The sequence below is a fragment of the Lactuca sativa genome, chromosome 4 (genome assembly GCF_002870075.4).
Source record: "Lactuca sativa cultivar Salinas chromosome 4, Lsat_Salinas_v11, whole genome shotgun sequence".
Lineage (NCBI taxonomy): Eukaryota > Viridiplantae > Streptophyta > Magnoliopsida > Asterales > Asteraceae > Lactuca > Lactuca sativa.
Genome location: NC_056626.2, coordinates 133,592,436 through 133,619,434, shown reverse-complemented (window position 1 = coordinate 133,619,434; position 26,999 = coordinate 133,592,436). Strand labels below are relative to the sequence as shown.

The 26,999-nt window shown below is 41.5% G+C and overlaps 1 long non-coding RNA gene across 1 annotated transcript; it reads left to right on the top strand.

Moving 5' to 3' along the window:
• The first annotated feature begins 1,934 nt into the window (after positions 1–1,934).
• Positions 1,935–4,362, top strand: LOC122196349 (uncharacterized). The gene is made up of 2 exons (XR_006187716.2): positions 1,935–2,425; positions 4,076–4,362. It is a non-coding gene; the product is annotated as an uncharacterized LOC122196349 (long non-coding RNA).
• The last annotated feature ends 22,637 nt before the right edge of the window (positions 4,363–26,999 follow it).

Here is a 26,999-nt window from a genome sequence, read left to right as displayed (position 1 = left end):
TTAAGAAACTGTTTATTATGGAGACTGATCCTTCAGGTTATGGATTAGGAATTAAAGCGCAGGACAAGTCAATTTATGAAAAAGAATTGATGGCGATAGTGAAGGTTGTGCTCAAGTGGAGGCCTTATTTGATGGGTAGAAGATTCTTGGTTAGAACGGACCAGCTGAGCTTAAAATACATCCTGGAACAACGAGTAATCGGGAGTGATTATCAAAAGTAGGTGACCAAGTTGATGGGGTTCATGTTTGACATACAATACCGTCTGGGGCTAGCAATAGAGTGGCGGACGCGCTTCACGAAAGGGTCCTGTTACATCTTGCAACACCATGACAGTGGGCGTGTGGCAATTTTACGACAAACTAAAAGAAGAAATGGCTCAAGACGAAATGATATCACGTGTCAAGAAATAGGTTCTGGAAGACCCTAATAGCCACAAGGGGTTTTCTGTTTTCCAAGAAAACCTATTGTATAAAAAACAGATTAGTGATTCCCACCAAATCTACCCTCATACCAAATATAATCAAGGAATTCCATTATTCTTCCATAGGTGGGCACTCAGGAGAAAAGAAAACATACAAGAGGGCCTTAAGAGAGGTGTTCTGGACAGGTATGAGGGCTACTATAAGGGAGTATATCAAAAATTGTGAAGTTTGTCAAAAGCACAAAAAACTCACCACTTCACCAGTTGGATTTCTTCAGCCGATTCCTACACCCGCTCAAATGTGGGATGAAGTAACCATGGATTTCATAGTACTTCCAAAATTTGATGGATGGGATACAATTTGGGTAGTGCTGGACAGGTTGAGTAAATGCGCTCACTTCATCCCACTTTGCCACCTGTTCACAGCCACCACAGTAGCTGACAAATTCATGTGGGAAATAATACAACTACACAAGTTACCTCTTTCAATTATCAGTGACAGGGACATGATCTTTTTGAGTCAATTTAGGCAAGAACGATTCAGATTGAACGGGGTAGACTTAAACACAACATGACGTACCATCCCCAAACCGACGGACAATCGGAGGTGGTGAATCGTTGTTTGGAGACTTATCTTAGGTGTTTTTGTTCAGAAAAACCGAAAATTTGGGCAAAATGGTTGGCGTGGGTGGAATTTTGGTATAATACATCGTTCCACAGATCTACAAAGTGTACTCCTTTCAAAGACTTATATGGAAGAGACCCACCTCCAATCATCAGATATGAAGGTCAACAAACAACCATCGACTCCTTGGACCGACTTTTGGAAGATCCAGACGCAATATTGGATGATTTAAAAATGAACCTTTTAAGAGCACAATAGAAAATGAAAGTTCAGGCAGATAAGAAGTGAACATAATAGGAATTCAAGTAGGGAGATCTAGTTTATCTCAAGCTTAAACCTTATAAGCAACAGAGTTTGGCTAAAAAAATATTTGAAAAGTTAGCAGCCAGGTACTATGGACCTTACCGGCTTACTCCATCTTAAAGAGAGTCGTTAAGGTGGCCTACAAGCTCGACTTTCCAGCTGCTGCCGCCATACACCATGTCTTTCACATCTACTAACTTTGTCCTGCTTTTGGAGTCCCTATAAAGACCACAGAGTTACCACCTCATCTAGATGCTAACTTGGAACTGGTGGTTCAACCCCTAGAGCTCAAAGGGGTCAGAAACAAGAAAGAAAACCACAAGGAACTATAGGTCTTAATCCAATGGGAAGCGTTGACTGAAGCAGAAGCTACCTGGGAGGATTTCACCAAGATGACACAACAATTACCAAGTTTTCACCTTGAGGACAAGGTGAAGGTTTGGGCGGCCGATGTTGATAAGCCCCAATCTATGTTGGTTTACCGAAGGAGGTCCCACTAGTACCAAAACAACAGCCAATTAGCTTCTTGAAGATGGGAGTGTCCTTGTTTTATTGCTTTTCTTTTTATTAGTTGTGTTATCTCTGCAGGTGGTCCTTTTTGGTGGGGAACAACAAGATTTGGGTCTTATGTAATGGTCAGTCCTTCTAGTCTAGTCTCAGAGTATAAGTAGGCCTTGTTTTCTTTATTTTTCTTTAGCAAAGAATTTTGTAAAGAACTTGCTTCTTCCTTGGAGATACCCAGATCTCAAAAACTGGGATTATCAATACAAATCTGAGTCTTTTCAGTATATTTTGTGTTTCTTTTAGTGCTTACTAGGTAGATAGATCTTGGGTCTATCATGGTTCCGCCGACGGATTCTTTGTTGCCATTTCCGAGTCCATCTTCTTTCTCCCAAAAACGCTACCTTAATCACCGCTTCAAAATTGTTGGGTTCGAGATTGAGCGACCGCCGGCCTAGACGGCTCTCAACACACTCAGCAAAGGAGATCGCGAAAGTTGTTCTACTCCACTATGACACCAGTGCTTCTACTCCTCTTCAAGTATCGATTGCGTTCTTCCTGTGTTTCCTTGAAGGTACGTTTTCGATTCTGAATCGATAGTTTCAATTGGTGGTTGTGGGTTTTCGATTCTAACCATGGATTCTAATTTCTTCCAATCGTTGCTACCAAATTTTGTTCGATTTTCTAGGGTTTTTTGTTGTGTGTGTTTCGAATGGAAGTTGTTGTGGGTTTTTGATGAATATATGTTTTAGGCCATTTTGAAGAGTTACTATAATATTGATTAGGAATAATTTTTTTAACGTTTTGATGTTTTTATAGATGATGTGGTGATGAATTCAATTGCTTTTCCTCAACAATGGTCCATGCCATTTTAGTTATTATTGTTCTCCCATTTTTTCATGGGTTATAATTGTCTTTTTTTCAAAATTTCAAATTATACATGACAACTACTTCTATACATGTAGATTTCCTTAAAAATGAAAATAAGGAAACACATGTTACCATAGTAACTAAATTTGATCTACTAATGCATGTAAAAGAAATACCTTCTGCATTCTGCATACTGCTTTTTAACTATTGAACTTTTTTACTTATTTACCCCTGAACTTGATTGCAAATGTTCTGTATACAACTAAAGTAGGAACCCATGATTCAGAATCATGTTTGAGGGAAGGAACTTGTCTCCCTTTGGGTGGATGGTCATCCCTTCCAACAACAAATCTTTCATCCTCAAAGATAATTGTATTAACTGTGTCATCCATGGATTATGCTTCATTTTTTAGTGACAACAGTTTGGATACACAGTCTCCCTTATCCGTAAGCTTAAGGTTTCACAAAATTTTCCATATGCTATTTTCATTTTCCAATTTTTTTAATATTTATAATTTTATATTTTAGGATCCCTATTGGGAAGGAATATGGTAAATTGTGTTGTGGCCTAGAATTTCCATTGTTGTCAATATGTTGTGTACCCAGTTGAAGGTGAATTGGTGTTTTGTTTATGTTTGCCAGCATATTTTAGTTAGTTATCTATTAACAATTTTTGCAATTTCACTTCTGCATAATTAGATTTTACTTCATCAGTTGACTTTACTTTTTTTTGTAGAGCAATTAAATCTTAAAAGTCTTAAAAATCTATGTTTTTTTATTAACTACTCATGATCTGTGCAAGTTAAAAAATATAAAATATTGGTTCAATGCTTCATTATGTGTGTTATTTATTTGACTGCAAAGAGAGGTCACACTGGCTTGAAAGAATTCTCAACCCAATGGTTGGTCTGATTATTTTTTTCACTACAAAGACAACTCTACATATTGTTTTTGTTAAAGTTATATTATATGCTATTTTGGATTCCTTTCTTTTTTATATATTATTTAAGAATTAATTATGTTTTATATGGATTACTAAAGACATAAATAGGTAGAGAAAATTTTCAGATTAACACTACCTAGGTGTAATCGAGCATGATTTTAATAAAAATCTGCATTAAATTAATGGCTATCATATGATATTATGTAAGGTTGCAACTATTTACTTCAAGATATAAAAGTACTTTATCCATCTGTAGCAACCTGTCACCCAATAGTCTTGAAACCATTGGAAGCTTGCAGAATGTAACTGACATCATATATATTTTTTAATATCAATCTTTATGCAATCTCTTTTGGAATGTAATATACTTTAGTAGCCTATTTTAGCCTTGTGTTTTTCTATTCTTTATAGGTACCCAAGATTACTATTTTTGTTGGTGGAAGCTTTGAGGTTGGAAATTATGCAACGTGTGAGCGACCATATAGTCTGGATTTTATGTTCTTTTGGCCGAATGCCAAAATAGGTGTGATGGGTGGTTCTCAGATATGTATTTTAGGTATTTCAAAATTAGTCAATGTACTGATCTTAAAATGTAATAGGCGGCTGAAGTGATGTCGGAGATAGGAAAAAGAAAGAAGAAAACCTTAGATAAATGTGTTAACCTCATATTTCCATAAATAGCAATGTACATTCGATTATTTGTTTTTTTCAACATCTTACTTACATCTTTTCTGTTACAACATAGTATTTTTACATTTTTTACTCATTATGGTATTGTAGTATGAGCATCTTCCACTACACGTAATTGCAGTTTCAAACTTTTCTTATTTAGGCATTATACTTTGAAAATTCTCCCCAATTTTAGAATTAACATGGTTTTGGTTAATGTAAAAGAATAGCAATGTCCTTTTCTATTTGCCCTACATGAGTCACAAAATTAAAAATACGACAACCAAAAAATTAAGGAATGCCTCCCATTTGCAATCAACATATGGCTTCCAACTCCCGCAAAGCGGAAAACCTTCTCTAGTTTTAATTAAATTTTTGTTCGACAACAATATACTAATTTATTATTATAATTTTGTGTCGGTAAACTATAATAATAGTTTAGCTTAGTTTTTAAATTAGTTTATTAGCTAATTTATTGATGATATAGTTTGAGATAGCTTATAAGTTAAAAATTAGTTTATAAACTAAAAGGTAGCTTATAAGTTAGTTTGTCAAACAAAGACGAAAAATACATTTTATAATATTTTTGAAATTTTTTAAAACATTTTTATACGAATATATTTCATAGTTATGTGTTGATGTGATTTTGTTAATAAGTAAGTTTCGCTAATTATTAATAAAATTTTGAAAATACTTTGAACTTATACTTTTAAATCTCAATAATTTTGTAATCAATAAAAATTAGAGAAAGACCATAACATCTACCAAACATCAAGTTATATATGACGTATACCAACCGCCAAGTCGTATTAAACATAGAAGTCGTTTGGAAAGGTGTCACCGTAATTGCATAAGCATAAGTAAGGGACGGAAGAAGTCAAATTGATGCTTGGATGATGAAATAAACTACATTTTTAAGTCCAATTGCAATATTTAATTTAATAGATAAAATATTACTACATAATATTACATATTCAAGAAAATTTGTTGGTCTTAAATAAATTCCTTCAATGTCTATGTTTCACCAAACAAAAAAATAATAGTCACCAATATAATCATTTTACATCGTATTTATCTATCTATCTATTTCTTATAAAAGTTATTTAAATCAATATTTGAACAAAAACTACTACCTTTTCAACTTAAGCTAATTAACTACATAATTAATTGAAATATTTTGCCTATATAAAAAGCTTATTTCATGTTTGGTTACTTATATTGAAAGAAAATGTTTGAATGATGAAATATGTTTGGAAAAATTAAGAATGCTGAGTACGAATCTAAAATGCCATGGAGAGGCTGAGGTGGTACTCCGTATCCTCGTTGTCATGCCGAGAACACCGTCCCCTCATAACGCACCGTTTCCTCACGTTGTTAGCACAACACATTGCAACGTCGCGTTTCTTTTCTTTTTTGAATGTTGTGTTTGACTTTTTTGTTGTGTTAGGCTTAAGTTTGACTAATACCTACAACAAATGAATTTATATTAATAAACTATGTTTCTTTTAATAAATGGCCATAAGAGCTAATGTGTTTCGTAGAATATTTCTAAGAAATTGGAATTGGAATTGAAAAATGAATCTGTCAAGAATTTGAATCTAGTTCCATTAACTGTTTGGTTGGCAGGAAATGGAATTGGAATTAATTTCAAATTATGTTTAGTTGACATGAAATTGAATTGTAATCCATGTAAAATGATAGAATTGTCCTTTTTTTTGTCTGTTTTGTTTAATTTTACTTTTCTTTCTATCTTACATCTAAAGATACATTATATAAACTATAAAAATAGTAAATTTTCATTTTTTTTAATTGAGCATTCATGTCGGTGGCGGTGGAGGTGGTAGGTGGTGGTGGAGACGGTAATGGTAGTGATGGTGGGTGGTACAGTAGTAGGTGGTGGTAGGTGGCGATGACGGTGATAGTGACAGTGGATGGTGGAATTAACGATAAAAGTTGTAGTGGATGGTGATGGGTGGTAGTGGTGGTGATGGTGGCGAGTGATGAGTAATGGTGGTGGGTGGGTGTGGTAGGTGGTGGTGGTGGCGGTGGTAGTGGTTGTTGTTGGGTTTTTTTATTCAAGAATTGTTTCAAAAACATAAACATGGCAACAGAAGACTTTGATTTTGAACAAAATAAAACTAGTTTTATTCCCATTAAAATATCATTTTGCAATACTTAGAAAGATTAAAACAACCATATAAGGAATGTGTTACAACCTTTGAAGACTTTGGTTCCTTTTAGCAATTAGGAAGTTGATGAAGATGACTTAAGCTCTAAATTAAGACCTCTCTAGAAGTATCCACCAAGAAAGATGAAATCACCATTAGATGCTAGTCATTCACTTGTAAATTAGTTGTTCATAAGCCTTAGAAATATATACCAAATATATTGTCAACGGTGAAGCAACTAAAGGTCTAAACTTTATACTACACAAGGCAAAGGAGAAGAATTGAGAGCACAAAAGTGCTCTCGGTTTTGGGAGTAAAAGAAGAAGGTTTTAAGCCCAAAACTAGATCAATTTGATCACTTTCTCTTCCTTATATATTAAGAGAGTTTCAAGAGTCAAAAAAATAGTCATATGGTAAAGTATGGCCATATCTTTCATTCATGATGAAAGGTAAAAGTAAGAGACCATTTCTTACAAGCATGGTTGTAGTAATAAACTGATTAAAAGCAAATCTAACTCCATCATGCTTCATTTTTGGCCATGGTTCCAAAAAAGGACAAAAACCAATTACCAATTACTTTATTCAACTAACTAGTTGCATGTGTGACCAATTGGTTACTTAAAGAGATCAAAAATATTGTACACAACATTAATAATCATACCACATGATATATAAATAGTTTTGTTTTCTTTATTATTATATGGTAGAAATAATAATTCCCATTATGTTAGAAAGATATTATTTCCCAAAATAATGTTTTTTTCAATTAAATAAAGTGTTGATATATTTATTAATAATCAAATTATATTAAAAAATAATCAATTAGTGGTAACTTGTTATAAGGTGTGACCCTATAGGATCATATGTTTTTAGCAATATCATTCTATAATGACTCTTGGGCATACAAGATCTTTTAATCTCCGACTTGCACAAGACTCATCATAGATTAATATAGACAATGGTGAACGTCTAGCAACATTTCACTGCCCCCAATAACACATTACGAAGAATGTCATTCATCAACATCGAATTCCTAAAAGATCCAAGCTTCAATTGATGTATTAAGGTAAGTTTATCTGTTATCCCTTTGTCACAGACATCCTATTAAACATGAGACTTGGATCGCAATTAATCTCATTTGTAGTTCAACTTTGGGTAACATGTGTTATATGTCTAACTTTCAACGCACAATAGGAACAAATCTCATCTTGACTACATAAGCTTCTTGCATAGTTCACACCATACCTGAAAATGGATTTTATAGCTGCCCGGTTAAGGATCAACATTTGACCATATCAAATCACAACACTCCCTACACTTAAGTACCACTATGTATCTTAAGTGTTAAGGATACAAAGATAGTACCTTTTAATCACGTGTCACTCATAATTGTAATCTATGAGTTGATCTTTATGCGGGTCCGTTCAATACTAGTTCTCTGATAAGTACCTATGAAACTTTTTCATTTAGTGAGAGTCAACCAATCCAATTCATATTAGTCTTACTCCATAATTGCTCCCACAATTATAACCGGCTATGAACTTTTAGAATAATAATAAGATCCTTCATGGATTAAACATGTTAATATATGTAGAACACAATAAGTATTGATGTGATGATCATATCCTAATATATAGAAACAATATATAATAGTTGTTTTCATGGTGTTCCAATATCCAAATACTAAATTCAAACCAAAATCCCATTTCTAGAATAATGATGTCCTATAGTTGAAGTGTGACCACTCATACTTAGCTTAAAAAGAAAAAGTTTATTAGTGGGTCTGAATAAATTTAATTTGTGTGAATTCTGTAAATATTATTATCTACATATTTGAATTTACTCTAATTATAGTAAAATATCTTGGAGAATATGGTTGGTGTTTTTTCGTGACCCAGAGTCTTTTAGCTTGATTAAGTATACTCTTGAAGTCACAAAGATTTCTATGTGATCCTTGAATGGCATAAATCAACGTAGGTCTAACCATGTATTCAATTTTTTTCTCATGATATGACATAAATGATGGATTCATTTGCCAAGCAAATAGAATATAAATCATTTCATCTAGCTCAAACCAATATGTTAGGTCCTTTTGAGACAAACTCAAATAGGTGTCATGTGATAATGCCAAGAATCCCCCAAAGGAATCTTGTATCTTCGCCTCTTTCAAGATATTGTTAATGATGGGTTTTATACAAACAATCCTATGTGTGCATGCAACCCTAGAGTTAGATCTATGTTTTCACTATTAGTTATAGAACTTTATAAACACAAAAAAAAAACATGGCATGCTATTATTATTTTCGAAATTCATATATAAAAATAGAATACATGCCTTTTGTTGTTATATAGCAATAACAACTAGTTCCTTGAATTTCCTTATCTCTTGAAAGCAAGTACCACAAGTGTAGTACCTCTAATGGCTCACAAACACACTAGGTGAAAGGATGAATATGGGAGAGAGGAGAGAAGGGTATCTTGCCCTAGATTTCGCCCCTTTTATGGTTTCCTAAGGCTTGGACGAAATCTTAGTGCCTTAGGGTGCTATTTATACTTAAGACTAACTAGGGTTTCAAGGTGTAAACCCTAATCCCTTAGCTTAGGGCCTAAGCATGTCCATGGACTCCTTTCCTTAAGCCCTTGGATGAAAACTCCTAGATCCTTCTAGGATTTTTGTTCAAGCCTTAATAAAGGTGATCCAATGGCCCAAAGCCTCAACTATTGAATAATTACAAAATAGCCCCTGTACTTTTAATTAATTCATTTAATCCCAAAATTAATTCTTAATTAATTTCTGATTAAATACTAATCAATCATATGATTCCAAATTAATATATTATTCATATAATATATTAACAAATTATATTTATACTCCAATTTATTATTCTTAACAATAAACCATCCTCTCTCCTCAACAATCATCCTGTCTAGTCACCAGTGTGAAGGCAACCCAAAAGGACCATGCACAATCGGGTCAAGTACATACCAAAATAGTTATGGACTGAGACACTAATCCAACAGTCTCCCACTTGGATAAGTCTAATAACTATTCTGCGTATAACCTCAGATCCTGATTAGCAATCGTAGCTTTCAAAAGCCGCTGTTAACTCTAATCTTATCAGAAGCGTGTCCTTTAGATAAGGGATCATATATTCCTCCATTCTTGATATCGTATAGACATGAGACATGGATTGAAATCATTCTATCAGTCTATGTGTTGTTTCCCGATTTCCGATTTATGACAATTGACAACAGACTACAATTGAACACATCAAATTAGTCTTGGCTTGGCCAAGCGCTTAGGGTGTCATCACTAAATCATCGAGGGGCCCACAAATATCGCTTTCATCCTACTTTGGATAAAAGGAACGGATAAATTTTGATTCAATGCTTGCTTGCACTCACTTACCGAATCACACACAAAAATATGTTTTATAACACCAAGTTACTGGTGCGTTTACATATTATCAATGCGTAACCGACTCGCAAGATACAACTCACACATCTCGGTTTCAAGAATATAAGATGTTATCATCTCACCAATCACTCGTGATAGAATCCATGAAGTGATTCTTGTGATCCAATGCTCAAAATCATATTCATAAGCACTCATGAACGATGCAGCAAACCTTTGCTATGTCTAATACACTTTAGACAATTTACAAACCAATTCATGACAGTATTCATTCATACCTACTTCCAACATATGAATGACTGTGGACCATTCGAATAATTTGATTGTTCTGAACCAATTTAATTATTCACGAAGTCAAAACATGCAAAGTGAAACACAAGAATAATACTAATCCCATATGGCCCCAAACTTTGGGTATAAATAAAACATTTTATTTAATCACCATATTGATTACTCATTATTTGTTGTTTCGGGTAATCAACTTCTTACTTGAATTATAACAACAATTGTCTCACGCTCTTAGCATGCACACAATGTTTACCTGCGGTCCTTACTTTGTGAAATAGATCAAATGAACACATTTCCAATCATACTCATTTCACAACTCCCAATCCTTATCATAAGTATAAGAATATCAAATACTTGCCACTTATAGAATATGCTAGATTCTAACATTTTATGCAATGATCCTTTCATAGCTCAAAATCATCAAGACTTGGCCATTCTCTGTCAGAAGCAATTCTATAGATATGATGTCTCTCACTCAAAGTACATTCCTTTGAACATCCTTCTTGCATAAAAGTTTCTAATCTAGACATAGATTCTCAATAATCAGCTCCCAATATGGAAACATTTCCATATTTGCCATATGACAACTCATTCTTAATAGAATCTTATCTATTTATAATAATGTCGATATGGTCCATCCAATACCATACTTCCAACTACTCACAAGTGACCAATCCTCAGCGAGCTTTGGATCGTCCTTTGATAGTTGTTTAATTATTTTAGTTAAAACCGATTCTAGTCCTTTTTCCCTCTAAATGCGCTAGACATTTGGAAAATTTTAGAATGGTCAAATTTTATAGCATCTGCAATCGATCCTTTACCCGAAGCGTATGGGATACGATGCATAATGTCTTACATGAAGATCTGATACTTTATCAATCTTCTGCCATAATATTATATGTGCCGCGTTCTGACAATTCGAACTATGAAGAGGGATGCCATAATCATAATCGAAATTTGAGAACACACTATGTATCATTGACTAAATTTATTAACATTCCACAACCTAAGCCTTTAGATTTGAAATGAAGTACAATATTCTCTTCCTTAATTATAGCAAAACAACTTTTCAACCCTTACGACTTTACAAAGTATAACTCTTGTTTTCTATAATTAATATTGCTAACTTACAATAATTGCCTTAATAATCATACAAGCACAACATTTGTGCTCCCACTATCATGATGACTATTATCATATAAGCATAACACTTATGCTCCCACTAGCTTTGACATGTTTTAGAAAACAACTGAACTTCCAGAAAACAATACTTATTGAATTTCTGAAGTTCATATTTCTAATACCTAATGCTTTGATAATCCTTTATCTAAGCTTCTTAATCTTATACATCTTTGCCTTAGATAGCTCATATGTGTGTCTAAACAATTCAGACTAATTTCCAAATCTCACAATTCGAAATATGGAAAGGGATACCGTAACCATAATCGAATTTGAGAATACAATTTTCACAATCACTATCTTCTTAAAATATCTCTTAGTGAAAGCATTTCCTCACAGTCATTCTTGAGTTCTTGCCTTATGGAAACAAGAGTGCCCACCATGTCTTCCAAGTAGTTAAGCAGCTCACCCTTTCCTATCAATGTACTTTTCATTGATCAAGGTGCTTGCCTTTTATGCGTTCAAATGAGAACTCATAGAACTCACATGCATAATTAACTCAATTGGAACGGCACAGAAACAAGATAGTGTCAACACGATAGGTTGTAAACCTCAAGTCGTGTGCTAGTGATGATTGATAAGGTTTATTCTTGATTAGTTCTTGAACTTTTCAAGACCATTAAGACTCCCACTGACTCCTTGACATATAAGATTCTCTTGTCAATAAACATTTCTCGACAAACGAATATTCAAGAGTTAGTGTGGCTTTTATCAAGACAAAACACTTCACAAAATTGGTCCTAGTTGGTCTTTGTCTTATCCAATACATCACAACTTTCCACATTTGATGAATGTTATAAACCTTCTTAGGACTTGTCACTCAATTTCACAATCTTAACTCTAAGACTTGTTTTTGGAACAAAGTATGATTGACTTCTTGATTTAACCATTTCTTCAATTATTGATTCCTCTTCTCAGACATACAATTGTACTAAGACTCATTTAGAGGATCAATTGAGATATGGTTCTTAATCATTAAGACCTATCATAAAACATAATAAAAGGTACTCTCCCTTATTCTTAGAATAGAGAAACTTTTATCTTTCTGCCTCCTTGATTCTTCTTATCCGTTCTGCTATTGATTGAAACTCTTTCAATCAATTCAGAATTACACTTAATCTCATAAGTATAATCATATTTACTTAACCTTAGTAAATCATGACGAATATCTTTGTTACTCCTGTGGTGGATTTGATCAACACACAACTTTGTGTACTCGATCTCCTAGTCCTTTACTTGACACTTTGTCAAAGAATTTGTCTAAATTTCCAAATATGAAATTTCTCATTCATCATGCAATCAAGTTGTATGATTCTAAGTTTCTATCCAATTGAAACTTGGGCGATGAGAAACTTTCCCTATTTGGTAAATTCTTGACCTTTCTACAAATAACATAATTAAGAATCAAATCCATTATTGCTAATAATAGAAACTTACAAACATCAATTTTTCATACACGCCATTGCAAGGATAAATAAATAATATAAAATCAAAATTTATTTTATTGCGGAAAAATTTATCCTTACGATGCAATTAAATTGAAAACTATGTTAATACATATTTCTTAGCAATCTATTCTAACTCCAAGTAGTAGCTCAAGAATCTAATCTTCAAGGAATGCGATCGAAATCCATTTCTTCACAATTAGATTCAGCTTACTTCTTCCCTTAAGCTTCCTCTCTTTTCTTCGATCCTACAAAACATCGAAATGTAATCTTATCACATCATGTATTAAGAATCTAGAATAGGAACTTAAAAGAGTTAGTTAATGGATTTTACCTAAAGTAGAGTCATATGTTTTGACTCTCCCATCTCTTAGATCTCTTAGGTAAATAGTGCAGCTTCGTCTCCAATTCCCCTTATCTTGGCAATAAAAGCAAATTGACTCTTTTGGAACAGCACACGGAACTACTTCTGACTTTTCCTTTCTCTTATGATCAAACTTTTCGATCATGGCATGCCTTTCGTTGCCATTGCCTATATCCATAGAGGTCTAGAAGGCAGATCCACCAATCAACTTTGCTTTTCCAGTGTGCCAAATCATTGCTGATTCAGCAGCAATAAGCATATAGGTGAGATCGATGAGGGTTATGTCGTGGTTCATCATATAATACTATCTTACGAACTCACTATATGAGTCAGGAAGTGACTGAAGAACCCAGTCAACATCCAGCTCCTCACAGACAACAGACCCCAACATTCTTAACCTATCAATGTGTGACTTCATCTCTAGGACGTGTGCACACACTGACTTTCCTTCTTCACATTTACTTGCCAAAAGGGCTTGAGTGAGTTTGAACTTTTAAATCTTTTGAACTTGTGGGTTAGGGAGAACAATAGGAGGAGGTGGAGGAAGTGAAGCATGATCTCGTGTTCCTCGATCGAATCGTGGAATATCATCTACATGTGAAAAGCTTGTTCTACGGGATTTGGGAAGACCATAGTTGTCATACTTTGACATCTACAAAACGGGAGAAAAATTCAAGTTAGTTGATTGATTGAGTCCTTAATAAATCACCCAAATGAGATATTAAGGCTAGGACCCAACACAATACTCTACAACTTGGGAGAGGGATGCCATAACCCAAAATGCAGAACATTTGAAGGTAAGTGAATGACGATTCACTAATTTCCACCATGAAAAACGAAAAAGAAATTTAAGTTTTAAATCTATTGAAAATTCCTAGATCTTTTGAGATTCATTGAACTACCGCCTCAAGCCGGCCACCGGCTTCACCCTCTGATAACCACACCTATCAGGCTCCACACTTATCAACCGAGTACCACTCCATGGTACTTTCTCAATCCTGATCACAACAATCACTTGGCTCTTACGAGCTAGATATAACCTTGAACCACCGAGTTCCCGATCCGAGTCCAATTCTATCCACTCCATGCTGACAGAATGACACATTCTTCAGCCCTAGAGCAACTCCCATGAGTTCTCCTCTTGCAATCGCATGCACATGCTAAACTAGCTCTAGTACCCTCGGAATGGAAAAACCCGCCACACTAATGACACCCCCAAACATCCCCCAGGATGAATCACCACTACATACACAATTCCTCGATCAGAATCAAACTGGAGGTCCAAGACTCCCTCCCAGCATCCTTTCCGAGCCTCTTAGCTCTACCCTTGTGGAAATCCTTCCGCAACCTCAGCAGACATCCCATCCGGATGTGTTTCCATACTACTGCCACAATCATGTTGCTCAAAGACCCTAATTGGATCACTCCAATCACAACTCTGCGTTGCTGCTTTCACTTCCGTGAACTTACAATCCCTCTCGGAACTATATTCCTCTCTCATTCCCTACCAAGGGAATCCACTTGGTCGCCTTGTCACTGCGACAAGTACCACCGTGCTCGCCCGATGCTACACCACTCCCTTATAGCATAATCGCTATCCATGCAACACACATGCTCTAAATCTGCTCGCAAGGAATCTCGAGTCCATGCACCATCTCTACTAATCGAGATCAATACCCGGGGCCAGACCTTCCAATGCTAACATATCGCGACATACTCAATCCATTTCCTCGAACCGATCTAACAATACCTGCAGAGTCTTCAGCATGACTGGACTGCCTTACCAGGCCTTCAGCCAATCTGGACCACTCTCAGAACCTTCAGCCATTCTGGACCGCCCTCCAGGGCCTTCACCCTGGCTGGACCGTTCTCCGAGCCTTTGGCCTGACTGGTACGCCTACCGGCCTTCAGTCTATCCGGTCCGCTCAACTAGCATCCATCACTCCGAGTTATCTCTCCGGGAAACCCTCCCATGCATACTGTTCTAGCCCTCTAGGGGTTCCGAACTCTATCTCCATCATACGTACTCAATCCCGGCCTGATCCCAGGCCCTCCCCAATCAGGTACCCTAGGTCTGTATCTCACCTCGCACGCCTGCCATTTACTCATACCAGCCTATGCTCTTGGCTGACATAACACTACTGGATCCCATACAGCTAAACAACCTTACATGCTCATCTATCTTCCGGAGAATTTTCCAATTCTCCCCCACTTATAGCACTGACTATCAACCACCGGTCGCTATCACCGACCTCCTAAAACAACCCTGCACAAAACCAACACTGACACACGGACTGATTCCCACTAGCACTAACAACCTTCACAAAATCACATATCAACACTGATTAACCCGAGCTCGAAAGAAACGCAATCTGCAGCTAACCACTCCTCAGAATGCGGATGCTAACCATCCCTCAAATCAGACGCCGGATTTCCACTAATAACCCCCATGAATGATAACCAACAAAATTCCCAACACCAATCCATAACCAAACCATAACCCGCAAAGAACAACAAATACCACACCGAAAACCACATAATGAGACTAGCAGATAAACACTACTCCACAATAATCACAAGATAAACAAGACATCAAGAAAGAAACATACCCGCGGCTGCATCCGACACTGCTCTGACCTCCTCTGCTGTAAGCTGAAAAGCACGACCCTGAGCCCTTGGGGGCTCCGCTCCACCCTGACCTCCACCCGTGATCCTCAAAGTGGTCGGTGCTGGAGCCTGCACCAGTCCTGCAGCGAGCTATGGATAGTTGACCCTCAAATGTCCAACCTGATGACAATGATAACAAATCCTCAAATCCTAAACCAACACTGACTGCCTACAATCCCTCGCGTAGTGCCCCTCCTTTCCGCACTTGCGGCCTGCACCACCGGACCTACAAACTCCGGTGTGACTCCTGCCACACTTCCCACAAGTGTGGCTACTCAGATCTCCCACTCTAGAATCAACGGTCTTGGACCGTTTTGGCGCCGGCTGCGACTGCACCAGAGCCTGCCTCAGCTCACGCAACTGCAACTCAATCTCTAACTCACGCTGCCTGGCGGCCTCCTGCAACTCGAACAAAGTCTCGCACCTCTGCGTAGACATAAACTGTTTGATATCCCTCTTGAGCATGCTCAGATATCGAGACATCTAAGCATGCTCCGAAGCGAACTCAGGGCAGAACATCGCCCTCTCTGTGAACATCCTGGTGATCTCAGTCACCGACTCCGAACCCTGCTTCAGCTCAAGGAACTCCTGAGCCAATCTCTTTCTCTCAACTCGCGAAACATAACGAGTGCTGAACATCTCTCTGAACTGATCCCATGAAACCGTAGCCCTCTGCGCATCCGAATATGACCCCGTGGTCAATCTCCACCAATCCTTCCGCCCGAGCCTCTACAGGTTCAGAGCACACCTCACCCTCTGATCAGCAGGGCATGAACACGTGAAGAAACACCCCTCCACGTCCGATAACCATCTCATAGCAACAATCGGTTCCTGAACTCTATCAAAGGTGGGAGGCTTCGTATTATCGAAGTCCCGATACTGAAAAACCCGACCAACTCCTCCCCCTGCCGCTGCTACAGCCGTTGTAGCCGCCACGGCAGCCGTCTCTGTGAGAGCTACATAGCGCTCATCAAAATACTCAACCATGGCAGTCTTGATCGACCCAAACAGTTTCGGCAACTCAGCCTGGAACAACGTAGCAATCTCATCACGCAGGATCTCACGAATCCTCGCATCCAACTCGCATGTGCTCATCTGACCAATAACCTCGGGCGGTACTGACCCGCCCGGAACTCCCTCTCCTGCTCCCGATCCTGACCCGGATCCACTCCCAGCATGCCTCGGAATCTCCATACTAAAAAACACCTCAAAATCTCATATTTTTCCCACTATCCCGGGAACCAACTCTCAATCCAACCCTAGAGGTCATGGTTTCCCCGATACGCGTATGGGTCCTGTGCTTTCAGTAGTACGGGCCAAAATAAAACGACCCAAAAATACGACCCAAAAATTTTCATTTTTCAATATAATCAAAACCATAATATGAGCATCATAACATAAAAACATACGCGATTGTATCCCAATCATAATAAAATACTGTGCGGAAAACTGTATCATACTACATGAAATCCAAAACAACTAAAACCATCCCCAGGATAAAAGCTAAGCTGTGGTGTGTGCGATGCTGTCACCCCGAGCTCTTCCCTTTGCTTGCGGAAGTACCTGAAACCAAAACTGAAACTGTAAGCACGAAGCTTAGTGAGCTCCCCCAAAATACCACATACCATACAATAACATATAACACATATTGGGCCTTGCCCACTGCATCGGGCCGAAGCCCGGAAACTGCATCGGACCGAAGTCCGGAACTGACTGGGACCTTGTCCCCTGCATCAGACCAAAGTCCGGAACTAACTGGGACCTTGTCCCCTGCATCGGACCGAAGTCCGGAACTAACTGCATCGAACCGAAGTCTGGAACTAACTGGGACCTTGTCCCCTGCATCGGACCGGAGTCCGGAACTAACTGACTGAACATATCATAGCATATCAACTAGCATGAACACATACACTGCATACTGCATCGAGCCGTAGCCCGGAACACATAACACGTAACACATAAAACATAGCCCATAAATCCTGTCTGAGCCACGAAGGCATCAAACATACTAGCTGCTACATCGGACTGTAGTCCGGAAACTACTGCTACCTGGACGGCCGGCATTGTGGCCTTAGACCCGTCCCTACTTGAAGGAAACTCACCTCGTAAGCTGGCTGCTGAGTGTGTGGCTCGGGAAGCTAACGGCTGCTGCTCCTGAATCTCCTCGGCTACAAGTCCATAAGCACACTCAATCAAATACTAAACACTGCACTTGGGGTAAAATGACTCTTTTACCCTAGGTCAAAGTCAACTCTCTTTGGGCTGACTCGCCGAGTTGGGCCACCCAACTCGCCGAGTCCTACTCTCACTTCTCAGTTCTACACGCTGCTACTCGTCGAGTGTGGCATCGACTCGACGAGTACCCTCTTGATCCAAGAACTCAGACAATCTTCATCCGACTCGCCGACCCGTATGAACAAACTCGACGAGTTGTTCATGATCCTAAGAAGATTGCCTTGGACTCGCCGAGTTGTATGAACAACTCGCCGAGTCCCTCCATCACTGAGTCTACCCTCAACTCGCTGAGTCCACTCTCTAACTCACTGGATTCACTCGACACTGACCAAAATGAAGGACTCGGGAACTCGCGACCCAACTCGTCGAGTCGTTCTTCCCGACTCGCCGAGTTGCCGCCATGCAACTGATTTTTACTCGATTTTGTTTGAATCCAACACATACAATTGATAGATCTGAGTCCATTAAGCTGATTTACCACGTAAAGTTTCCAACTTTACGTGCACAACCTCATGAATAAGGGAATTAAGGCTAAAAGATGCATAAAATGGGTAGATCTATGATTAATATGCAAAGTAACTCCAAAAAGACAGTAGATCTGGGCTCTACAACACCCCATCATTCAGATCTAAAGATATCTCGACTTATTAAGGCATTCATGCAAACATAAGGCTTGGAACAAGCATCAACTAGCTCTTAGGAGAGCCCTAATGGAAGTTTAAAGCATATAACAAGAGGGAACTCCGAAAATACCTCAAATAACTCAGATTTGCCCTTGGATCTTTGCACCACAACTCTTCTCCTTGCTTCTTTCTTCTTCTCCTTCTTCACACCTTCACAAAATGGCACCAAAAACACTTATAAGCTCTCAAAGGGGGATCAGGGTTTTCTCACTGTGTTCTCAGGGTGAGGGAGGCGAGAATGGGGTTATAAGGTGGTTTAAATAGTGGACAACCCGGGGATTTAGGGTTTCACCCAGACGGATGGACTCGCCGAGTCCAGGATATGGACTCGCCGAGTCCCCGGCTCACGCGTGCTCGCAGCCGCGACCCTACTCGGCGAGTCAGGCTATGAACTCGCCGAGTTCCTCTTGCAAAACTTACAACAATTACCAATGAATTAACATACCGGGAACGGGTCGTTACAATTCTCCCCCACTTGTCTCAGACTTCGTCCTCGAAGTCTGCTACGGCTGGATCTGCAAATAACTCTGGGTAGTGCTCTCTCATCTCCTCCTCAGCCTCCCACGTCCACTCAGACGCCTTCCGGTGCTGCCACTGCACCTTCACTAACTGAATCACCTTGTTCCTCAAGGTCTTGGTCTTCCGGTCCAGAATCGCGACCGGTCTCTCAATATAATTCAGGCTACTATCAACCTGAATATCCTCTAGGGGAACGACTGCTGATTCATCCACCAAACACTTCCTCAACTGAGACACATGGAAAGTGTTGTGGATCTGACTAAGCTCTTCAGGAAGATCTAACCGATAAGCAACCCGACCCACCCGGGCCAAAACCCTGAAAGGACCAATAAATCTGGGGCCCAACTTGCCCCTCTTCTGGAACCTGATGACACCCTTCCAAGGTGAGACTTTCAGAAGGACCATATCCCCCACCTGGAACTCCAAGTCCGAACGCCTCCTATCGGCGTAGCTCTTCTGCCGACTCTGAGCAGTCTGCAGTCTACTACGGACCTGCTGGATCAACTCAGTCGTCTTGAGCACCACCTCCGTGCTCCCGATGACCCGCTGACCGACCTCGCCCCAACAAATCGGGGTCCTACACTTCCTCCCATACAGCATCTCAAAGGGAGGTCGGTCAATGCTCGCATGGTAACTGTTGTTATACGAGAATTCCGCTAACGGAAGATACGTATCCCAACTGCCACCGAAATCTAGGACACATGCCCTAAGCATATCCTCGAGAGTCTGAATCGTCCTCTCGCTCTGCCCGTCTGTCTGAGGGTGGAAAGCGGTGCTGAAATGGAGACGAGTATCCATCTCGTCGTGGAACCGCTTCCAGAACCTGGATGTGAAACGGACATCTCGGTCAGACACCACAGATACCGACACTCCATGACGTGCCACAATCTCTCGCACATAGATATCGGCCAACTTCTCCGCTGATATACTCTCCTGGATCGGGATAAAATGGGCACTCTTCGTCAACCGATCCACTACTACCCATATCGAGTCCACTCCACGTGCGGTCCTGGGAAGTTTGGTGACAAAATCCATGGTGATATCCTCCCATTTCCACACGGGAATGTCTAACGGCTGCATCTTGCCGTGAGGTCTTTGGTGCTCCGCTTTGACCTTCCGGCAGGTCAAACATCTCTCAACATACCAAGCGACGTCTCGCTTCATGCAGGGCCACCAATAATCAGGTCGAAGATCTCGATACATCTTCGTCGCTCCTGGGTGGATAGAAAATCGAGACTTATGAGCCTCGTCCATCAATACCTGCCGTACCCCACCCCAGTACGGTACCCATACCCTACCATGAAGCGTCAACAAATCCCGACTGTCGTAATCAAATGAAGCTACTCGGCCCACTATCCTCTCACACTTCTGCCTCTCCTCCTTGAGGCCCTCCATCTGAGCCTCCTTGATCCGCTCCAACAGTGGAGTGATCACTGTCATCCTCATACACAGATCCCTGATAGGGGCCGCCGACACCTTGCGGCTTAGGGCGTCGGCCACCACGTTGGCCTTCCCTGGATGATAAAGGATCTCACAGTCATAGTCCTTCAGTACGTCCAACCACCTCCTCTGCCTCATGTTCAAACTCGGCTGATCCATAAGATATCGCAAACTCTTGTGATCCGTGTATATAGTACAGCGGACCCCATAAAGGTAATGTCTCCAAATCTTGAGGGCAAATACAACTGCCCCCAACTCCAAGTCATGGGTAGGATAATTAGCCTCGTGAGGCTTCAACTGTCTCGAGGCATAAGCTATCACATGGCCTCGCTGCATCAGAACTGCTCCCAAACCTGTGATCGAGGCATCACAATAGACTACAAAGTCCTCTACTCCCTCTGGCAAGGTCAGGATTGGAGCCTCGCACAATCTCTGCCTGAGGGTCTCGAATGTTGTCTGCTGCTCCGGACCCCAACGAAATACCACTGACTTCTTGGTCAGTCGGGTGAGCGGCACTGCTATCTTGGAGAAATCCTGAATAAATCTCCTATAATACCCTGCCAACCCTAGGAAGCTCCGAATCTCAGATGGAGACTTCGGGACCTCCCACTGCATCACGGCCTCTATCTTGGCCGGATCTACCAGAATACCCTTCTGGTTGACGAGGTGACCAAGGAACTGCACCTCGCGCAACCAGAACTCACATTTGGAGAACTTTGCGAAAAGTCTCTCCCTCCTCAAAACCTCCAGCACCTCCCGCAGGTGCTCCTCGTGCTGCTCCTGCGTCTTGGAATATACCAAGATGTCATCTATGAATACTATCACTGACCGATCCAGCATCGGCCTACACACGCGGTTCATGAGATCCATGAACGCGGCTGGAGCATTGGTGAGCCCAAATGGCATCACCACAAACTCGTAATGACCATACCTGGTCCTGAAAGCAGTCTTCTGTACATCCTCATCTCTAACCCGCATCTGATATCCGGAGCGTAGATCGATCTTGGAGAACCAAGACGCTCCCTGAAGCTGATCAAACAAATCATCTATCCTCGGGAGTGGGTAACGGTTCTTCACCGTTACCTTATTCAACTCCCGGTAATCTATACACATACGATGCGACCCATCCTTCTTCCTCACAAACAGGATCGGCGCTCCCCAAGGCGAACTGCTCGGCCGAATGAAACCCTTGTCTAACAGCTCCTGCAGCTGTGTAGACAACTCCTGCATCTCAGGGGGAGCTAGTCGATACGGTGCCTTGGCTATCGGAGCCGCACCAGGAATGAGGTCGATCCTGAACTCAACCTGTCTCTCAGGAGGTATCCCCGGCAAATCCTCGGGAAACACGTTCGGGTAGTCTCGAACAGTAGGAACCTCATCAACTGTCGACTTGCCCTTCTCCCGGGCATCCAAAACGTAAGCTACAAAACCGGCGCAACCCTGCTGAACATAGCGCGTCGCCCTTGCGGCGGAACAAAAGGTCGGTCCTCGCTGTGGCCTCTCGCCCTGAATCACCAATTCTCCCCCACTGGGAGTGCGAACCCTCACTAGCTGAAGCTCACAATCAATCACCGCCCCATTGGGGCTTAGCCAATCCATACCCACAATAACCTTATTCCCTCGCAGTGGAATAGGTACCAGATCCACTGAAAACTGCTCATCAAATAACTGAAGAGAACACCCTCTGTGCACTCTGCCGACCCTCACGGTCCTATCATCTGCTATCTCAACCTCTAATGGACAATCCAGCTCCCCTGGAGCTCTACTGAATCTCTTGCTAAGCGCAAGTGATACGAATGATCGGGTAGCCCCCGAATCGAATAATACCAAAGCAGAAATGCCGTTCACAGAGAACGACCCTGAATAAAACATACAATCATAAGCAACATTTAATCGATAATAATAAAGAGATAAAGGGAAGATACATACCCGTCACCACATCAGGAGTCGCTCGCGCCTCCTCTGCTGTCATCTGAAACGCCCTACTCTTCGCCACTGGCGCATCAGCTCGGCCCTGCCGGCCATCTGTAATCCTCAAGGTAGCAGGGGCAGGTGCAACCACCTTCCCTGCTGCGGCTACGCTCGGACACTGGGACTTTTTATGTCCCCTCTGATTGCACTGAAAGCAAATCAGCTCTGATGCTGCGACGGCAGTAGCAGGGGCCGTGCAATCCCTACTCAAATGCCCAATCCGACCGCACTTGTAGCAGCCAGAACTCCCTGCCTTACACGCTCCCTCGTGCAATCTCCCACACTTGCCACATCGACCGTGGCTCTGCTGACTCCTAGATCTGTGGTCTGAAACCTTGGGCTTTTTGCCCGAACCGCCTGAACCCGAAACCGCCTCCGGTTTCCTCTTCTTCTCCATCTCGAGATCAATCTCCCTCTCCCGAGCCCTAGCAATCATATCTTCCAGCGTTTTACAGCTGGACCGGCTCACAAACTGGCGGATATCGCTCCGCAACATCTCATGATAACGGGCCTTCTTCATTTCCTCATCAGCTACATACTGAGGAACGAGAAGAGCCCTCTCCCTGAACTTGGCGGTGATCTCCGCCACTGTCTCTGTAGTCTGGGTGAGGTCCTGAAATTCCCTAGCTAGTTGTTGCACCTCAATGACCGGTGCAAACTCCGCCCTGAACCTGGTAGAGAAATCAGCCCAGGTCATGGCGTCCAATGCTGCATCATCCCCAATGGCATGTCCGACCTCCTCCCACCAATCTCGTGCCCTGTCCTTCAGAAGACAGGACGCCAATCTGACCTTGTCCCCCTCGGGACATCTGCTAGTGCGGAAAGCGTTGGCCACATCCGCCAACCATCTGCTGCTCGCTATGGGGTCTCGCGCCCCATGATAGTCCGGAGCTCCACATGCCCTAAACTCCCTCAAAGTAAGGGTGCGCGACCCCATCATGGCTGCCACCTCGGCACGGAAGGTGCCCAATCTCTCATCCATCAGCTCTAGAATCCCCTCCTTGATCGAACCGAAGATCACAGGATTCTGCTCTATAATGATGCGCGTAATCTCCGAAGAAAGAAACTCTCGGGTCTGCTCATCCATGCGCTCATCCCCCAAACCTGAACCTGATCCCTCCTCGGCACCTCCGCTGCCGGCTGCTGGTCTCGAACGCAGAACCACCATTCTGAAACACATCACAACTACATCAGAAAACAGAAATATCTTGAGGGATCATTGATACTACAACTAGCTTCCTGGTCTTGTCTCAGCCTTTCTTGATTCGAGTACGGATCCTCTGCTTCCAGTAGTACGGGCCCATACTACCTTCCACATCTATCCGTACTTTCTTCAAGAACTGCCCTGACTCCCCAGGTCACTTCTACTACTACTGATCTCTGCTACCCTCATCCTAGGCTTGCCCCAGGGAAACCTCAGACTCAACTCAACTAGTCCTCAGCTGCTGCAGGTCTCCTTATAATGCTAATTAACCATCACCTGAACACCATCACATGTGACGAAGATCAGATAATCCTTCAAGTAAAAGACCCGTCCCTATAACGGTTGGACTCAAACAAGAGCTGCGCAATAGGGCCAGTTCCAGCACTCTGGGATTATTCAACCCTGATCACATGTGGTGTAACGTGTTCACCTAATGGCTAACTTCCATCACTCAGAACTCCCACAAAGCACGAAGCAAGCAGCATTCGGAATAAGGAAACATACTCAGGCAAAACTATTCTCAAAACGAGGGACTGATCTAGCATACAGTGCTAAGCTCATACTATCAGGCATAACCTAAACAGGCTATCCTACTGCTGTCTACTCAATACTAGCATGCAATACTCATAAAGATGTAACACATAAAGCAGGCACATAAGGCATCCTCCTAGATCCTTAGTCTTATACTAGCATGCTGTTCTACTGAAACTGAAACTAAATAACTTGTATGGGTAATTTGGGAGTACTTACTTGAGCTCGGCTGATCGCATGCACCACACCCTTATCTTGTTTAAAAAAAAATTCCTTTCTTCCTAAGTGCTTTCAAAATTCTTTTAGAAAACATTTTCCTTAAAAAAAATCTTTTTATTTCCCCTTAGTTTGAGTTCAGATACACCCGAAAGTGTATCCGAATCTCTCAAACCAGGGCTCTGATACCAACTTAAAACGACCCAAAAATACGACCCAAAAATTTTCATTTTTCAATATAATCAAAACCATAATATGAGCATCATAACATAAAAACATACGCGATTGTATCCCAATCATAATAAAATACTGTGCGGAAAACTGTATCATACTACATCAAATCCAAAACAACTAAAACCATCCCGAGGATAAAAGCTAAGCTGTGGTGTGTACGATGCTGTCACCCCGAGCTCTTCCCTTTGCTTGCGGAAGTACCTGAAACCAAAACTGAAACTGTAAGCACGAAGCTTAGTGAGCTCCCCCAAAATACCACATACCATACAATAACATATAACACATATTGGGCCTTGCCCACTGCATCGGGCCGAAGCCCGGAAACTGCATCGGACCGAAGTCCGGAACTGACTGGGACCTTGTCCCCTGCATCAGACCAAAGTCCGGAAATAACTGCATCGGACCGAAGTCTGGAACTAACTGGTACCTTGTCCCCTGCATCGGACCGAAGTCTGGAACTAACTGCATCGGACCGAAGTCCGGAACTAACTGGGACCTTGTCCCCTGCATCGGACCGGAGTCCGGAACTAACTGACTGAACATATCATAGCATATCAACTAGCATGAACACATACACTGCATACTGCATCGAGCCGTAGCCCGGAACACATAACACGTAACACATAAAACATAGCCCATAAATCCTGTCTGAGCCACGAAGGCATCAAACATACTAGCTGCTACATCGGACTGTAGTCCGGAAACTACTGCTACCTGGACGGCCGGCATTGTGGCCTTAGACCCGTCCCTACTTGAAGGAAACTCACCTCGTAAGCTGGCTGCTGAGTGTGTGGCTCGGGAAGCTAACGCCTGCTGCTCCTGAATCTCCTCGGCTACAAGTCCATAAGCACACTCAATCAAATACTAAACACTGCACTTGGGGTAAAATGACTCTTTTACCCTAGGTCAAAGTCAACTCTCTTTGGGCTGACTCGCCGAGTTGGGCCACCCAACTCGCCGAGTCCTACTCTCACTTCTCAGTTCTACACGCTGCTACTCGTCGAGTGTGGCATCGACTCGACGAGTACCCTCTTGATCCAAGAACTCAGACAATCTTCATCCGACTTGCCGAGCCGTATGAACAAACTCGACGAGTTGTTCATGATCCTAAGAAGATTGCCTTGGACTCGCCGAGTTGTATGAACAACTCGCCGAGTCCCTCCATCACTGAGTCTACCCTCAACTCGCTGAGTCCACTCTCTAACTCACTGGATTCACTCGACACTGACCAAAATGAAGGACTCGGGAACTCGCGACCCAACTCGTCGAGTCGTTCTTCCCGACTCGCCGAGTTGCCGCCATGCAACTGATTTTTACTCGATTTTGTTTGAATCCAACACATACAATTGATAGATCTGAGTCCATTAAGCTGATTTACCACGTAAAGTTTCCAACTTTACGTGCACAACCTCATGAATAAGGGAATTAAGGCTAAAAGATGCATAAAATGGGTAGATCTATGATTAATATGCAAAGTAACTCCAAAAAGACAGTAGATCTGGGCTCTACAACACCCCATCATTCAGATCTAAAGATATCTCGACTTATTAAGGCATTCATGCAAACATAAGGCTTGGAACAAGCATCAACTAGCTCTTAGGAGAGCCCTAATGGAAGTTTAAAGCATATAACAAGAGGGAACTCCGAAAATACCTCAAATAACTCAGATTTGCCCTTGGATCTTTGCACCACAACTCTTCTCCTTGATTCTTTCTTCTTCTCCTTCTTCACACCTTCACAAAATGGCACCAAAAACACTTATAAGCTCTCAAAGGGGGATCAGGGTTTTCTCACTGTGTTCTCAGGGTGAGGGAGGCGAGAATGGGGTTATAAGGTGGTTTAAATAGTGGGCAACCCGGGGATTTAGGGTTTCACCCAGACGGATGGACTCGCCGAGTCCAGGATATGGACTCGCCGAGTCCCCGGCTCACGCGTGCTCGCAGCCGCGACCCTACTCGGCGAGTCAGGCTATGAACTCGCCGAGTTCCTCTTGCAAAACTTACAACAATTACCAATGAATTAACATACCGGGAACGGGTCGTTACAATTCTCCCCCACTTGTCTCAGACTTCGTCCTCGAAGTCTGCTACGGCTGGATCTGCAAATA